Raw genomic sequence first — 14,675 nt, forward strand, 5'->3', positions numbered from 1 at the left:
AAATTTCCATTCCGCATCATTTCTCTTTAGCCTGAGTAACTCTTTTAGCATTTCTTGTAGTGCGGCTCTTCTGGAGATGAAATTGCTTCACTTTGGTCAATCTGAAAATGTCTTTATTTTACGTTTGCTTTTGCAGGATATATTTTGCTGCATGTAGAATTCTAGGTTGTCTTTTTTTTCTTCAAGTGCTTAAAAGTTGTCTTTTCATTGTCTCTGGCCCACCTTATTTCTAATAAGAAGTCAGCAGTCATTCTTATTGTTGTTTCCTTGTATGTAATAAATAATGGCTGCTGTTGAGATTTCCTCTTTATCTTGGTTTTCGGCAGTTTGAGTCTGATGTGCCTAGGTGTGTGGTGGTGTGTGTGTGTGTGTGTGTGTGTGTGTGTGTGCACGCACACACATGCTCAGAGTTTGCTAATCGAAATCTTTAAAAAATTTTGGAAAATTCTCAGCCATTATCTCTTCAATGGTTTCTTCGGCCCCATTCTCTCTCCTTTTCCTGTCATACTCTAATTATTACATCTATGTGTCCCATAGATCTCAGATACTTTATCGTATTTTCTCTCATTTTTATTTTTTCATTTCAGTTTATATAATTTCTTTAACTTTATAGATCTTTTTCTTCCTTGGTGTCCAGGCTGCTTCTGATTCCATCAAATAAATTCTTCACTTATAATAGCATATTTTTCATTTCTAGCACTTCCATGTGATCCGTTTTTATCATTTCCATCTCTCTGCTGACATTCCCCATATGTTTCTGAAGGTTCTCCGGCTTTTCTAGTAGGTCCTCTAACACATTTTTGTGGTTATTTTAAAGTCCCTCTCTCATAATTCCGATATCTGATTCATCTCCCAGTCTGCTTCTTTCCTCCCATGATCATGGGGTCCATTTCCTTGCTTCTTTGTGTGTCTCATAGTCTTCAATGTACATTGGACATAGTGTATAAAAGAGCATTAGTGGCTGAAATAAATAATATTTCCTCCAGAAAATCGCTCATCCCTGATTCTGTCAGGGGGCTAAGAATCCCTGGCCCTGTAGAAGCACCAGATAAGTACCAGTGAGACATCAGATGTTTCTTTGTTAATCTACAGCTTTCTGAACCATGAGTGATTTCTCTCTCTGCTTAACAGTCTGAATTCTAGCTTTTCAAGTCACTGGAAGTATCTCTTTGTCCTTCAGTTCCATCCCTACCTTTATGTACCCAAGGAGATCTCCCTATGCTCTACTGTCCTGCTTTCAGTCTGGCAGTTACTGCTTTGCACTCAGTAAAAGCCCAAGTGCTGCAGAGAGATTTCTCATCTCCTCTTTCCGCCTTGCTACTTCTCTGCAATGGGCCATTGTCTCAACTCGGAAGAGGTCTGAGCACCTTATACGGGATCTCTCTAAGCTCTTTTGCTCTCCTTTCAGCCTTCAGCATACTATCTATGTGCCCTTGATGAAGGCCTGTGGGAAATAGTGGCAGGTGGGTGATACTCTTTCTGTGGCCGGGTTCCTTGGGATTCTAATGCATCATGGAAGCTCACATGCGGTCTTTATAAATTCATTAAAATATGGCTGGTTTCTCTTTATCACCTACTATGAAGTATTCTGTCCTCTTTCAGTTGCTCTGCTAGAATGAAAACACCTATAGGTCTCTACTCTTAAAGAAAGGCCTCTTTACTTTCTAGATTTTCATTTGGTTAGATTTAGTTCTATCCTCAGATCTCTGGTGGGTTTAAAAAATTATGATTTTGTAGCTTATCTGGTTTGTTGTTATTGTTAGGGTGGTAGCAACTACCCTTGTGACTTGAACTGAGAAGGCCTCGGCTTTTAATGGCCTCTAATGAACAGGAGACAAAGTCTGGATCCAAAGAAGGGTGGGAAGTAGAATCTAAGATTCTAGCATAAGCCAGAACTCTAAGAAGGGTTGATGTAGAAAATAATGTTTCAAAGGGAGGTTTGTCTGTTTGCATGTGGCTCTAGGATAAGCAGAGAAAGAAAGATCAAAAGAGAAAGAAAGAGAGAAAGAAGGAAAGAACGAAGGAAAGAAGGAAGGAAGGAAGGAAAGAAAAGAAAGAAAGAAAGAAAGAAAGGAAAAGAAAGAAAGAAAGAAAGAAAAGAAAGTAAGCTCACACTCGTGCTGATTTGGGGACATAATTCATGCTACCTACATGGTCTGAATACCAGATGCCTGGCACTAGTGGGTCAAATCTTCCCTGTGTAATTCATGTGAAACATTGATTTCAGCTCTTCCTATGCCTAGGATAGTCATGACCTACGGTCCTGAAGTACACAGCTGTTCCAAATCACTCGATGCTGGACATCCTAACTGATGTTTTTGCCGTTCATGCATCAACGGGGCCCTCTCATCATTTTACAAAGGAAGGAACTCAAGTGTGTCAGTACAGGAGAGAAAGTAAAGAAGATCTGCACACCATGGTTCCTTAAGATTGAGGGCAGGCTGCACGCTGATATAAGCTACCCTGCCGGTTTCATGGGTGTCATCAACATTGACAAGAGTGGTGGGAATTTCCATCTGATCTGTGACCCAAGTTGTTCATCAGGTTGTGCCCGAGGAGGCCAAGTATAAGTTCTGTGAAGTGAGGAAGATCTTTGTGGGCACCATCCAGATGGACATCTTCTGGATTGATTTGGACCTTGGCCAAATCAATTAGCCATTTCATCAAGTTCTGCTAACCCATGTACATTGATGGGGAGTGCTAACCTGGGACAGATTGATGGTATCACCAACACACACACATACACACACACACACACACAGAAAGAGAGAGAACCTGACTCTTGACCTGAGTCATGTGTAGGAAGCCAATGGCAATAGCTTTGCCACCAGGCTTTCCCAACATATTCATCATTGGAGAAAACAGCAAACAATGCATTTCCCTGCACCAAAGAAAGAGTACTTGCCTCAGTATTGCTGAAGACAGAGACAAAGACAACAGAGCAATGGGTGGGATGATTTCCAGAGGAGAGAAGTAGAGAGCTTCTTTGGCTAATTAAAGATGTATTAGCATGGAGGAGAAAACAGAAACAAAACATTATTTTCAGAGAATTACCACCAAAGGAGCATGCACTCACAATTAAAAAAAAAAACTACTAAAACACATAAAGAAACAAGCCCAAATAAACAAAAGTCAGCAGAAAAAAATGTAAGAAACTAAAGTGTCAGACTCCCAAGATTGATATTGGAATTATTAGACTACACAGCAAGAACGTTTAATCTATCTAAGTTTTAGCTGCATGAATGAAAATGAGAATCTTAAAATCATAGCGCTGAATGAAAATAAAAGCAAGTCCCAAATCAGTAAAATGGGTAAATGAATTTTAATCCATTTATACCACACAATATCATACAGCAGTTTTAAAAAATGCACTAGAAATATGCATATCAAGATGGGGGAATCTCAGAAATAGATGAGTGAGAAAAACGTTAAAAAATACATATGAATTCTTTATATAAGTTTCAAGACCTGTAAAAATTAAATATTATATTATTTAGGGATATGTAATAAAACTTTTTTTAAAGTAGCTAGTAATTTATAATTCAGAATGCTGGTTTCATATGGATAAAAAGGGGAGGGAGAAGCTCAGAGAGGGGGCATGGTGGGCTTAAAAGATTTATTAGGTTGTGTTTTATTTCTTAAGCCAGGAGGTTTAACGTAGAGGTATTTGTTTTTAGTAACATCACTTAAGTATATGAGTACCGTTTATTCATTATTTTGTATGAATGAATTATTTTTTTAAAAGCTCAAATAAATCTTGTGTTAAGGTCAGTGGCCTAAATCCTTGCTAGGAAGACCTCACTGAATAAAAAAACCATTCTCTTTCTTGGAAGACAAAATATCAAATAGGTCCATCTAGTGGTGAATTAGAGAATCTCAAATACAGGGATACTCCAGCTGAAGGAATACCCTGGGATGTAAGGCGTTTACTCAAAAATAGCCCATTCAGTGAACATTGCGGTGCATGTATCTTTTTTTTTGGCCACACCGCGCGGCATGCGGGAACTTAGTTCCCCGACCAGGGATCAAACCTGCACCCCCTGCGTTGGAAGCACGGAATCTTAACCACTGCACCACCAGGGAAGTCCCTGTATCTTTTCGAATTACGGTTTTTCCCAGATATTAAAAGAAAAATAGCCCAGGGCTTCCCTGGTGGCGCAGTGGTTGAGAGTCTGCCTGCCGATGCAGGGGGCACGGGTTCGTGCCCCGGTCGGGGAAGATCCCACATGCTGTGGAGCGGCTGGGCCCGTGAGCCATGGCCGCTGAGCCGGCGCGTCCGGAGCCTGTGTTCCGCAACGGGAGAGGCCACAACAGTGAGAGGCCCGCGTACTGCAAAAAAAAAAAAAAAAAAAAAAAAAAAAAAAATAGCCCATTCAAAAACCACGTACACAAATAGAAAAAAAAATCTTGATTGATTGAGTGAAGAACTCTTTGTCTTCAGACGCATGGTAAAATTCTTTGGTTTGTCTCTAACTGGTTGAAAGACTAAAACTCAACCTCAGGTAATTTGTGAGACCCCAGCCTCCTTTATCTGCATCACTTTTGCCCCTTGTTGGCAGGTTTCCCCCCCTCACTTCAGGTGCTGCGGTGCTTTCCTCCAGACCTCCTGTTAGTAACTGCATCTTCCCTGCCTGAGCATTGGATGACTCCTTCCTACCCCGTTCTTCACCTGAGCTCAGTGCTGCTCTCACCTCTGCTTTAGAGCCATGGGGTATATTCAGGCAGCTATTCAAGGTTTAGGTCCCTCTATACATACGAACATATCGTTAAATGAAATTGGGCAGGGGACGGAACTGCACGTAGCGTGTGTTCCCATTCATATTTTTTAAAAGGATGTATATGTTGTCACGTATATAGACTATCTGGGGAAGGACATACAAGAAACTGATAAACCTTTAGGGAAGGGCACTCTGGGGAAATTAAGTGAGAAAGAAACTTACATTTGGTTTTTTACTATTTATTGATGCTGATTGAGTTTTGTTACAATGTGCATGTATGACGTCATACAAATTTTAAAGAGAAGATAGTGTGTTCTATATATGTAGGTGCTATCACACTGATAAATAAGCTTCCTACAGATAAAGAGCATTGATGCTTTCTAATGGATGTTATATCTTAGTGGTTATAAATCAACGCTGTGGTATAAGGCAGCCTTAGATTGTCAGGGGAATGGTCTTGCCTGGATTGAAAGAATCTCTCTTGCATGTCTTTGGATATATTCATTGCCCTTAATACTTAGCTGCACCTTTAGCTTTAAATGGTTTATCTGACCACTGACATGTTTTTCCAATTAGGTTGAAAAAAATCAGTTTAGGCGATTTATTGACATTCGAGCCTTGATACTTTATAAATTGCCTGAAATCTAACAGCATTTCTGACCTGCACTTGACCTTTGCAGGATCTACTTCGGACTCTAATTGGAAGAAACACTGTAATTCCTTTTGTATAGCAAACTCCCAAATGAACATGCCATCAAGTGTCACTTCAGCAAAAGCATGAGTGTTTCCTGAGCAGATCTTTTGTAGTGGATGGCATGCTTGTTTCCTCAGCATTTCTTCTCCCTTCCCATTGTGTGGCAGCAGTGAGCTTTGAGGAAGTGAGCTGAGCTCCATTGATGGGCTCTGGTCAGGAAGCCAGGGATTACTTCAAGGACCTAGCCCTACCGTTGTGTGAGGGGATGTAAACTGGCCCCCAAAGGCTGAAGATAAAGACTTTCCATTTGTTGTCTTAGGGAGAGGCAATTTCTCTCATCTGCTGGATGTAATAAAGAAGTCAGCGGGCCTTACTGTAACCAGCAGCTGTCCTACAACCCAGAGGGGAACCAGTCACCAGTTGTAGAATGATACAAACCCTGTGGTTACAGAGCAAAGAGATAGAAAGAACCTATGTTCTTGATGACACAAGTGAGTTGCTCAAACAACCAACCCTGGAGGCTGACCCATCTCTGGACTTTGTGTAAATGCCAGCTGGTCAATTTTTTAGTGTTTGAGTCAAATGCGCTTGGTTGATTTTTCTATTTCTTCCAACTGGAAACATCGTGGAGCATATTTCAATAGAACAGCAAGAAAAACCCTCAATATATAAATTACACAATGTCTAAGCTAGATCTTGAATACCCTTCTCCAGATGAATTTCTTGAATATTTTAATTATAGAAGTGTAAATATATTTTAGAGTATGGATATTCATAAGAAGGATTGGATTTTATATTCTCGTATTAGTATGGTAGAGTGTCTTTATCTGTTCAGGCTGCTAGAACAGAATACCATAGACTGTGTGGCTTAAGCAACAAACATGTATTTCTCATGGTTCTGGAGGCTGGAAGTCCAACTTGTCAGCATGGTCAAGTTCTTGGTGAGAGCCTTCTTCCTGGTTTACAATGGCCACCTTTTTGCTGTATCCTCTCATGGCAGAGAGAGAGAGATAATCTCTCTCATGTTTCTTTTTATAAGAGCACTAATCTCATTCATGAGAGCTCCATCCTCATGACCTAATTACTTCCCAAAGGCCCTACCTCCAAATATCATCACAGTGGGGATTAGGGCTTCAACATATGAATTTGGGAAAGACAAACTTTCAGTGCATAGAATAGAGTATAACATGAATAGTATTAAACACTAATCTAGATAAATCTTCTATTGTTAGAGACAGAGAAAGACCCCTAGATTAACCATTAAGCAAATAAGCACATGTTCAGGTGTTTTAGTTCATTTGTGCTGTTATGACAAAAATACCATAAAGTGGTTGGCTTATAAACAACAAACATTTATTTCTCACAGTTCTGGAGGCTGGGAAGTCCAGGATCAAGGCTCCGGCAGATTCACTGTCTGGTGAGACAGACATGGAAGACATTCACTTCCTGGTTTGTAGATGGCCATCTTTTTTTGCTGTATCCTCACACAGAGAAAGAGGTAAGGGATCTCTCTGGGGCCTTTTATATAAGGACACTAATTCCATTCATGAGGGCTCCACCCTCATGACTTAATCACCTCCCCCCAAATCACTCCTTTTAATATCATCACATTAGGGTTTAACATATGAATTTGGGAGGGGGCACAAATACCCAGTCTATAGCATTAGGGCACTAGAGAAAGAGGGGCATCACAGGGCTCTTTCAAATTTTAATAAAATCAATCTTATATCAGGTTTCATTATGTCCTGATCCTTAATTTAGAAACTAACACTGTGACTCAGAAGCTACATATAAGTTCGTTGGCTTTTTACTTAACGTATCTATCTACTCTGCTGATTGCAGACTGTAAACTCCTAATTCAATTCCTTTCATGGTTTTAGATGCATTGAAATTTTCCATTTTTCCTTAAGTCAGTTTTAGTCAGTAACATTTGTGTTTGCAGGAAATTGTCTGTGTTTTCTAACTTAATGGCAGAAAGTTGTCCACAATATTTTTTTATTTTAAAAATCCCTGGTGTACTTGTTATATCCTTTTTTATTCCAACAATTTTCTACTTTCTCCCTGACTTTTTCTTTACCAGTCATGATGTCAGGGATTTTATTTTCTCTCACTTTACTAGTCTTACTAAGCAACCATCTTTTTTTTTTTAATTTATAAATTTATTTATTTTCGTTGCTGCATGTGGGCTTTCTCTAGCTGTGCTGAGCTGGGGATACTCTTCGTTGTGGTGCACGGGCTTCTCATTGAGGTGGCTTCTCTTGTTGCGGAGCACAGGCTCTAGGCACGCAGGCTTCAGTAGCTGTGGGACACCAACTCAGTAGTTGATGGGCTTCGTTGCTCCATGGCATGTGGGATCTTCCCAGACCAGGGCTCAAACCCATTTACCCTGCATTGGGAGGCAGATTCTTAACCACTGTGCCACCAGGGAAGTCCCACTAAGCAACCATCTTGATGATGGTAAATAATCAAAAAAAAAAAAAGAGAGAACAAAAAGGAGAGAAAAGAAAGTAAGGAAAAGGGACTATTCATTCCATATATTAGAATGCATTTTAAATCTAGCACTGATATAAAAACAGAAATTTCAAATAGTATGGCAAAGTGGAAAATCTATAAATATGTGAAATTATGCATAAAAATTTAATATATAATGAGTATCATAAATGAGATTAATATGTGTGTATATATATTTGTGTGTGTGTAAGTATATGCATATAATATATACATTTTGTAAACCTCATCAGTAAAGTACATGAACAGTCCAATTACACAAGAGGAAAATCAACTAATGAACATTTTTAAATCTAGTATTGGTAATCATAGTAACACAAATCTAAACAGCAATAAAATACCAATTACATCTATAAATAAGAAAAAGATAAAAAAGCAAGTGTAATATTTATTTAGGTGTGTCTCCAAGATAATTTTTTTTTTTTTTTTTTTTGCGGTACGCGGGCCTCTCACTGTTGTGGCCTCGCCCGTTGCGGAGCACAGGCTCCGGACGCGCAGGCTCAGCGGCCATGGCTCACGGGCCTAGCTGCTCCGCGGCACGTGGGATCTTCCCGGACCGGGGCACGAACCCGTGTCCCCTGCATCGGCAGGCGGACTCTCAACCACTGCACCACCAGGGAAGCCCAAATCATAATTTTTAAGCTCAACATTTTTAAGAATTAATCTTTAATTCATTGTGAATCCCTGTTTGACAATATGCATTAAAAATCCATAGAAATTCATATTCTTCGTTCTAATGAAGCATATCATAAGGATTTATCTTAAAATAATTCAAAATGTAAGACTATATTCATGATGATGTTTACCACAGCGTTAAATTATAAAGTTGAAATTGGAAAAAACTTAAAATGTTCAATGATAAATGCAGTGATTAGGAAAAGCATCATCTATAAACTGGGTTAAACATGATGTGCTTCTTAAAAATTAAAAAAGTAAAGTTTGGTGTGTGTGTATCACCATTTATTGAGCACTGGCTATGAAGCAGATACTTTATATAAACTTATTTCCAAAGCTCATATTCACTCTGCAAGTTAAGTATTTTTCATTCTCAGTTTAAAGAATCTGGGTCCAGTTGCTCTGTGAGATTAAGTCACTTATTCAAGGCAGCATAGCTAGTGAGTGATGGAGCTGGGCCTTGATCCCATGCCAGTACAGTGCCTGCCACACCCAGGGCCTGGTCAAAGGGGACAGGCCTGGCTCACAATTCCTGCTGAGGGAACAGCCTTTGGTAGCACATTCTGTACCATGTGGTTTCTGCAGCTTTAGCCCACCCATCCCTCCTACCACCACCGAGGCTGGGGCCTCACCTAAGGGCAGCCAATCCAGAGTCAGGCTAGTAGCTCATGATACGGTCTGTCATGGAATGCTCTGCTAGAGAGGAGATGAATTATCTAAATTCTCACTCTTATTGGTTTAATTTTAGAAATAGGGAGCAAATCAGGTAGTTGTTGGGAAAAGAGGCTGGGAGAATGTTAGACAAGCCAGAGGGCTTTTAATAATACTCTCAAGAACACTGCTAACTAGGTGAGACAGAACTAGACTGCTAGATCACCCATGCCAGAAAGACTGAGGTGGGTTTAACTCAGGCAGAAAAAAAGTAATCAAAATATGAAGTAAAGGGAAGTAGTTGTCGACCACACTAAATTCTGCAAACAGTGCCTGTTATCTGCATAATCATATTCATTACATACTCTAGTCCCTTCATGGTCTTGTCACTTCTGCAGGCTCATGTCTTAGCTCCACGTAAGCCAAACAGTTCATGTGTCTAGGGGTGTACTGTGCTGGTGATCAGTGTTGCCTTGCAGCGCCAGATTCACCCTTTCGCCTGAATGAATAAGTACATCACGCTGTCCCCTCCCTGGAAAGTATTTTCACTTGTCTAGCTTATTCCCTTGCAATCCTACAAGACTTGGCTTAAGAGAAAGTACCTCTAAGGAGCTTCCCGTGATCTTCTCCATCAAACGGAATCCACATAAGCACGATTCCATGGAGACCCTCTTGGCTATATAACAGCTTCATATCAGGAGAAGTTAATCTGAGTAATGATCAGATATAAAATGAGCAGAAAACAGAAGAGAGGAGTAGGTAGCAGATGTTACAAGGACTGACAGGAACCAACCTAATACCAATCCCTAAATGTGCTAGAGGAAAGTGCTCCCTCAAGAAAGGGAGGCACTAGCAGGTGCAAACTAGTATATATAGAACGGATAAACAACAGGTCCTACTGTATATACAGCACAGGGAACTATACTCAATATCCTGGGATAAACCGTAATGGAAAAGAATATAAAAAAGAATGTATATATATGTATAACTGAATCACTCTGCTGTACAGCAGAAATTAACACAACATTGGAAATTGACCATACCTCAATTTAAAAAATAAATTAAAAAAAAAAGGGACCTCCTTGGTGGCGCAGTGGTTAAGAATCTGCCTGCCAATGCAGGGGATGTGGGTTCGAGCCCTGGTCCAGGAAGATCCCAGGTGCCGCGGGGCAACTAAGCCCGTGTGCCACAACTACTGAGCCTGCACTCTAGAGCCCGTGAGCCACAACTACTGAGCCCACGTGGCACAACTACTGAGGCCCGTGTGCCTAGAGCCTGTGCTCTGCAACGAGAGAAGCCACCACAATGGGAAGCCCGCGCACCGCAGCGAGGAGAAGCCCCCGCTCGCTGCAACTAGAGAAAGCCCACGCACAGCAACGAAGACCCAACGCAGCCAAAAACAAACAAACAAATAAATAAATAAGGGAGGCAGACACTTGGGTTAGAATCAGTCACATATCCTTATCTTACCTCCTGAGTTAAAGTAGATATATTTTAAGATATCTACATACATACATGTGTATGTGTATATATATTATTATACATATATATATATGTGTATGTAATTGAAAGTTTGAAATCAACAGACTTTTTATCCATTTGTAACTGGGACAAAACTGATATGGTTCTAAATTAATGAGAATGACACACTATAATCGCAATTTGTGTTACAAACTGTCTGAGGCAACCATCTGTACTACACAAATAAATTTGCCTCTGAGGCTGCAAGGCAGCACTTGCCCAGAGTCCTACGGAGAATCCAGATGCAGACTTTCCTGGCTCACTGCCTTCGCTTTATCCATTTGGCTAACCAGTTCGTGCGCAAATTTATATGTAAAATTAAAAAGCTGGCTCAGGCCTCGAGAGTGAGGTGCAGAAATAATAACAGCAATTTGTATTTACGTAAGTAGAATATTTATCCTAAGTGATCAGATCATATCAAAATGTTCTCTCATTCATTTACAGCCATTTATTCAAAGCAGAGAAAGTATAAATAAATATTTCAAAAGCATGATTTGGTGAGAAGTACACCCAGCAGTCTACATTGGTTTAAACCAGACATGGGTGTTGTGATTTGTATGTCCCTTAGGGAATGTTTCTTTAAATTCAGAAATGTTGCTTTTTACCAACTGATTGAGATCCCATAAAGTTGTATTTCTTCATCAACTGTGCCTAAGAGCTACGAAACACTAAGCTCAGAACTAGAAATAAACAAAACCGTAAGACTCGAACTTTGTAATCCAAGAAATTTACAGCTTAGTTATTCTCCCCCCACCCAGCTTTATTGAGATATAATTGACATATAGTATGGTATAAGTTTAAGGTGCGCAATGCGATGATACATGTATGTATTGCAAAATGTTTACCACAGTAAGGTTAGTTAGCACATCCTTCACTTCACACAATTACCATTGTTGTTATTGTGAGAACATTTAAAATCTAACCTTATAGCAACTTTCAGGTGTGCAATACAATATTGTTAACTGTAGTCACCATACTGTACATTAGCCGCCCCCCCGCAAACTTATTCCTCTTATAATTTGAAGTTTGTATCCTTTGGCCAACATCTCCTCTTCCCCCATCCCCAGCCCCTGGTAAGCATACGTCTACTCTTTGCTTCTATGAGTTCAGCCATTTTAGAGTTTACTATAAGTGAGATCATATAGCATTTGTCTTTCTCTGTCTACTTATTCTGTTTAGCATAATGCCCTCAAAGTCCATTTATGTTGTCAAGAATGGCAAGAGTTCCCTTTTTTGAAGGCTGAATAAACACTCCACTGTGTATATCTATATCTATCTATATCTAAATCTAGATTCATCCATTTATAGATACTTAGGTTGTTTCCATGTCTTGGCTATTGTGAATAATGATGCGGTAACACAGAATAGTGATTTCATTTCCTTTGGATTTCTACGCAGAAGTGGAATTGCTGGATCGTATGGTAGTTGTATTTTTAATTTTTTGAGGAAACTCCATACTGCTTTCCACAGTGGTTGCACCAATTTATATTTCATCAACAATGCACAAGGGCTCCCTTTCTTCACATCCTTGCCAACACATGTTATCTCTTATCTTTTCTGATAATGACCATTTTAACAGGTGTGAGGTGATATCTCACTGTGGTCCATTTGCATTTCTCTGATGATTAGTGATGTTGAGCACATTTTCATGTGCCTGTTGGTCATTTGTTTGTCTTATTTGGAAAAATATCTATTCAGGCCCATTGCTCATTTTTTAATAGGATTATTTGTGAGTTTTTAATTTTGCTATTGAGTTATATGAGCTCCTTTTATATTTTAGATATTAACTTCCTGTCAGAGAGATGGTTTGCAAATATTTTCTCCTATTCCATAGGTTGCCTTTCATCTTGTTCATTGTTTCTTTTGCTGTGCAGAAGCTTTTTACTTTGATGTACTCCCACTTATTGATTTCTTTCCTTTGCTGCTTGTGTTTTTAGTGTCATATCAAAAAAGCCTTTCTAAGACCAGTATCAAGGAGATTTTTTTTTGTTTGTTTGTTTTTTGTTTTTTGTTTTTGCGGTACGCGGGCCTCTCACTGTTGTGGCCTCTCCCGTTGCGGAGCACAGGCTCCGGACGCGCAGGCTCGGCGGCCATGGCTCACGGGCCCCAGCCGCTCCGCGGCACGTGGGATCTTCCCGGACCGGGGCACGAACCCGTGTCCCCTGCATCGGCAGGCGGACTCTCAACCACTGCGCCACCAGGGAAGCCCAAGGAGATTTTTATCTATGTTTTCTTCTAGGAATTTTATGGTTTCACGTATTACATTTAAGCTCTTAATCCATTTCGAGATAATTTTTGTGAGTGGTATTAGATAGGGGATCAGTTTCCATTCATTTGCATGTGATTATCCAGTTTTCCCATCATGATTTATTGAAGAGACTGTCCTTTACCCGTTGAGTATTCTTGGATCCCTTGTCAAATATTGGATGACTGTGTATGTGTGTATTTATTTCTGGGCTCTCCATTGTATTCCATTGGTCTTTGTGTCTTTTTTTATGCCTGTATCATGAAGTAATTGCCTTGAAGTCAGGAAGTGTGATGTCTTCACCTTTGTTCTTTCTCAAGATTGCTTTGTCTGTTGGTGGTCTTTTGTAGTTACATATGAATTTTAGGGTTGTTTTTTCTATTTCTGTAAAAAATACAACTTTGATGGAGTTTGCAGTCTGTCCTTAGATGGCTTTGGGTAGTATAAACATTTTAACAATGTCAACTCTCCCAGTTCATGAACATGAAATATCTTTACATTTATTTGTGTCATCTTCAATGTCTTTCATCAATGTCTTACAGTTTTTACTTCCTGGTTAAATTTATTCCTAAGTAGTTTATTCTTTTTGATACTATTGTAAATGGGATTGTTTTATTTCTTTCTCAGATAGTTATTGTTAGTGTACAGAAATGCAACTGATTTTTGTATATTGATTTTGTATCCTGTAACTTTACTGGACTCATTTGGTTCTAATTTTTTTTTTTTGGCTGCACCGTGCAGCTTGCAGAATCTTAATTCCCTGACCAGGGATTGAACCCAGGCCCCTGCAGTGAAAGCACTGAGTCCTAACCACTAGACTGCCAGGGAGTTCCCTCTAATGTTTTCTTTATGGTGTCTTTAGGATTTTCTATATACAAGATTATGTCATCAGCAAACCAAGACAATTTTACTTCTTCTTTTCTGATTTGGATGCCTTTTATTTCTTCTACTTGCCTAATTGCTCTGGCTAGGACTTCTAGTACTATGCTAGATAGGAACAGTAATAGTGGGCACCCTTGTCTTGTTCCTGATCTTAGAGGAACGCTTTCTACCTTTCACTGTTGAGTATGATGTTAGCTGTGGACTTGCCATATATTGCCTTTATTATGTTTAGGTATGTTCCTTCTATACCCACTTTGTTGAGAGTTTTTGTCATGAAACTATGTTGACTTTTGTCAAATGCTTTTTCTGCATCTATTGAGATGATCATGTGATGCACATTATTAATTTGCATGTGTTGAACCATCCTTGCATCCCAGAGATAAACCTCACTTGCTCATGATGTATGATCCTTTTAATGTGCTATTGAATTTGGTTTGCTAGTATTTTGTTGAGATTTTTCGCATCTATATGTATCAGGGATATTGACCTTTTGATATTGATCAATGTTTTCTTTTCTTGTAGTGATATTATCTGGCTTTGGTAACAGAGTAATGCTGGCCTTATAAAATGAGTTTGGGAGTGTTCCCACCTCTTTAACTTTTTGGAAGAGTTTGAGAGGGATTGATATTAATTCCTCTTTAAATGTTTGGTAAGATTAATCCATGAAACCATCTTGTTATGGGCTTTTCTATGTTGGGAGGTTTTTGTTTAGCAGTTCACTCTCCTTATTCATTATTGGTCTGTTCAGATTTCCTGTTTTTTTCCTGAGTCAGTTTTGGTA

At 39.5% G+C, this 14,675-nt stretch overlaps 1 long non-coding RNA gene across 1 annotated transcript in view; it reads left to right on the top strand.

Annotated features, from left to right (window-relative positions):
* LOC132429457 (uncharacterized) overlaps positions 1 to 14,675 on the top strand; it is a 95,376-nt gene that overhangs the window by 24,100 nt on the left and 56,601 nt on the right. Inside the window, exon 3 of the long non-coding RNA XR_009520353.1 lies at positions 6,779 to 6,910. This is a non-coding gene — a long non-coding RNA (uncharacterized lncRNA). The remainder of the gene's footprint in view (positions 1 to 6,778; positions 6,911 to 14,675) is intronic.

The sequence above is a fragment of the Delphinus delphis genome, chromosome 8, assembly GCF_949987515.2.
Source record: "Delphinus delphis chromosome 8, mDelDel1.2, whole genome shotgun sequence".
NCBI classification, from domain to species: Eukaryota; Metazoa; Chordata; class Mammalia; order Artiodactyla; family Delphinidae; genus Delphinus; species Delphinus delphis.